The sequence below is a fragment of the Amblyomma mixtum genome, chromosome 9, assembly GCF_055824585.1.
Source record: "Amblyomma mixtum isolate Tamu chromosome 9, ASM5582458v1, whole genome shotgun sequence".
Classification (NCBI taxonomy): domain Eukaryota; kingdom Metazoa; phylum Arthropoda; class Arachnida; order Ixodida; family Ixodidae; genus Amblyomma; species Amblyomma mixtum.
The window spans coordinates 72576217-72580042 of NC_143020.1; positions in this window are offsets into that span (position 1 = coordinate 72576217).

Sequence of the window (3826 nt, forward strand, 5' to 3'; positions counted from 1 at the left end):
CTTTCTATACACTGAAAACGCTATAAAAACTGCAGACTGACACTTCATCAGACATGCACGCATCTTAAGAAGATATCAAGAGAAAACAACCAAAAATCTATGGAACTTTCATCATCCACACAAGAGGAGAGACGTGTGTCAGCACGCCTTCGATCACTCTTGAAGAAGGAACTGCTTTATCTGAACTCTTAAGCTCCTTCGTCTCAGAAATTGTCTGCCACCCTCAGACCTGGTGGTGTCTATAATCTTAGCTCTTTCTGATCGGTATTTATTGTGCATGCAAATAAAACCAACTTCGGTTATTAGTAGTCACTGCATGTTTATCTCTCTTCTGTTGTCTGTGCTTTTGTGCTGCTTTGCCTTTCTTTAATGCACAAGCTAGCTGAAACTGGCATTCTTCCTCAGAAGCAAGTGCAGCTGTAGTTATCTAGAACAGCACATATGATAATGGCAAGAGAAAAAAGGAAGGCAGGTCAAATGTGCTTCAATGCAGTTTGGTTGCCAACACTGCAAAATGGGAGGGGCTCTTCACTGTGATGGAATATGAATACGACAAGCTGCAAACATGTTGCAATTTCAGTCCACTGAAAGTGCTAACTAAATAATAATACTGCTACTGTATATTTTAAGCTATCATAAGGAATATTCCCAGAATCACACTATCTATAATGCTAACAAGTGGCTGCCATCAGTAAAATAACAATATACTTACAGCTCCACTCCCAACAACGCCTTTCATTTCCGGGTACTTCTGAAGCAACTGTGAAGTGACTGCTGTGTAAAAATTGCGAGTTGGGAACCTGAAAAATAGTGACAAAATTAACGTTACTGTAACACACAAAGATAGTTTATGGCTTTACCTCTAATGCACCGACCACATAAAATATTTGCATAAGAGTGTTTTCACAGTCCACATGTCTGAATTAGCCGAGACAGTGCGTACTCTAGCACAAATTAGACCGAAAATTTCTGCTACTAATTACAACGTCATGAAAATTTTTTATGATTTACCCGAGTTTTTAAACTACCTAACCTGTAATTATCGAGGTTTTACTCATTCTCCCAAAGAACACATAGAAATTTAGAAACCTGGTGGCTACATTTCCACACATTACTTAAGATAGCAAGAATTTTGTAAAATATATCATTTCATTCCCATTGATCTTAACTCAGCAGTGATTGGAAACTTACAGCTGCCAAAACTAGAGGGTAATTTACTTACAGAGTGCTTTTCTTCATTTCTGAGAACAGCAAACTGACAATTTTTTTTAAAGCTGCCAAAGAAAGTGGGCTGCCATTGGTGATGCTCTCATGGAGGCCTCCAAGAGATGGCAACTTGAAGCTGTGGCCATCGTCATCCGAGTGAGAAGGCCTACAAGAAAACTGCAGTTTAGAGCTCAGTTCTCATCAGGTTGCTACAGAAACAAAGTATCTGTGCCTTCCATCACCAACGGGAATGCAAAGAAAAAAAAAATATTCACGTTGGCTGTACTACTGAACCCTAATTGTGCGCCTTCTGTTTAAGATTGAGTAACATAATGTCTGTGCCAGCCAATCCCAGCACTAAATTCACTGTCAAGGTTCCAGAACTAGTCTAGTATATACATTAGGAGGCACTGAAATGCATAAGATCAGTAATGAACATTCTCATGGATTTGTTGGATAGGATTCTAAAGTTAGCCTCTATTCTAAATGCAACAAAAGGCTATACTGGATGCCTATGTGAAGCATCTTGTGCTTCAGAATATTTATGACGCTTGGACTTTAAAAACGTCAATGTTCAAAACCAGTGTTATGATGAGGAAAGCAGAATTACATCCAAGCAGAACCTCGGTGATACAACCACATCTGTAACAAATTTCGATATGATTCGAATTCGTAAAATTTGGTACCACAAGTGTAGTGTGTATGAATTTTAAAATCTGAGGTGTAGAGAAGTCTTGCTTGAAACTGTGGCAATATAAACATGGGAGCGGCGAACGCGCCAGTGAGTATTATTCTGACATCAGCACCGCCACGACTGCCGGTTGAAAAGTGCACACTGCAAGCACCGATAAAGTGGGCAGCATACAAATGTCGTTAGCGATAACGGATAGGTGTAGTTTCACTTCCCATGCTACAGTGTATTGTTCATTTGTTTCTGAACCCTCTTTTCCTCTTCCCCTCTCCAGCACAGAGTCGCAGGTTAATATATAGATATGTCCATCAGGCCGACATCTCTGCCTTTACACTTAATAACTTTTTCTTTACAACATGGTTAACAGGCAAAACAAAGATTATTTTGCGATCCTGTGAGGCTCATTATTGAGATTATACTGTACCACTCAATTCAATGCACTTACAGACTGAAGGACACATCAAGGCCATTTTCGTGGTCATCTCCGCCACTGGCCAGAGTCCTGTCAGACACAGTGGGCTGCAAGAAAAACCCAATAGCTCATTCATGAATTCGAAACTGAGGTTGTGATTTTATTGACTACACGACTACTAAATCCAAATACGTCTGAAGATGTCGGTGCACACTGCTGCTCACTGACATGTGCACGTAGCTGAATTTTGGACAAATCTGGGATACTGTCCTCAACAGAAAGGTTGACGTATTCGTCAAACGTCTTGTCCAAAATTTGGAAACCGCAAATAACAACTGGTTTTTATACTGTGCACGAGTCTCAGGAAACTCCATGTAAGACAAGTTGGTGCGGCGAGGACTGCCGTCACTGCCTCCGTTGCCTAGTGCAGCAAAACAAAGTAAATGTGCAACAGCAGAGCTATGCATTCAGATTAGAAAACAGACCAGTAATGTGCCCTAAATTTATTCTGATATGAGCAAAATCACTAATATGCATTCGCATGGTGAGCGATCCTCCACCGAACACTAAAAAAATCAGCACAGTGGATGAAGTGCTTGTACTGGGCATGAAATGCATTTCGCTCTTGTGTGTACTAGCATGAAGCCCCCCAAGAAATGTTTAGCCTCTTGTTACTGACATGCATAGATCTATTTTCTTTTTCTTTTCTCGACAATGCTTCACAGCCGCGGCAAATGGAATATTAGGTCTATTGCGGACTGTGCAAGGCAGCGGCGATGACAGCTAGGCTGCACGGCGCGACTGCTAAGGCGAAGCCAGAACAAGGAGGAGCAGCAGTATGGCAAAGGGCTAACGTGTACAGTCCGAGGGTGACTGCCTGATTAGTCAAACTACATATAAGTACCATCTCTGGGCGAAAAGGAAAAGTTTGGAAGACTCGGAAAATAAGCTACGAGACAAGAGACACGGACAAAACGCTTCGACAGCAACGCATCGTAGCTGGCCGCCGTCGCCCTGAGGTTCATGCACATAGGTTTCGGCCGCGAAGCCCGAAACACGACTGTGAAAAACGAAACGTTTAGCGCCCCTCGAGTTACTGTTTATTTAAACCATCGCCAGAAATAATGGCACAGTTCAGCAGTGCCTGTTCTCGTAAGGCCATAGTAAAAATAAAAACTGCTGCATGTAATCCTTACGCATGAGTAGCGCAAAAGAACACAAAGGAAGAGTACAAAATGTGCCATGTGCTCTTACACAAACAAATGTAAAAGCTACAGCTCGGTCCTCACGGTTACCAAGCGGAACACGACGTGAACCAGGCGCGAACCATATATTCCACTGCAAATTGTATAGCTCTGGTCCTCACGTGCTATGCCATGCCTCTCTTAGTGATGTGAACATCATCCGGATTCGAACATTTGGCGAAAGGCCTGAGTTGGCAGTATTTCCGCGGAACGCTACCTTATCGGCTGCCACCGCGATGGCTCAGTGTTGCACTCGGCTGTTGACCCAAAAGA